Here is a 319-nt window from a genome sequence, read left to right on the forward strand (position 1 = left end):
CTTCCTCACCCTCTCAGTACCTTTCTTGTCAGTCCTCTGTTACAATATTTTATTAAATTAATTAGATTTACCAAAAATACCTCTTTCTAATTAATTATGATTAAAGTGAATATTATGATTAATTGACAAATTATTTAATATTGAGTAACTTAATATTTTATATTCTATTAATTGTCACATGTTATGTTATGACAGACACTGTAGAGAAATATCTCACTTATATAAATACAGATTTTTGGTCCCCAAATTCAGCCATCATTCTCATACGTCATTTAAAGAGCTAGTAAGAATTTAAAAGTCATTTACCCTCACTAATACT

The sequence above is a fragment of the Humulus lupulus genome, chromosome 4 (genome assembly GCF_963169125.1).
Source record: "Humulus lupulus chromosome 4, drHumLupu1.1, whole genome shotgun sequence".
NCBI lineage: Eukaryota > Viridiplantae > Streptophyta > Magnoliopsida > Rosales > Cannabaceae > Humulus > Humulus lupulus.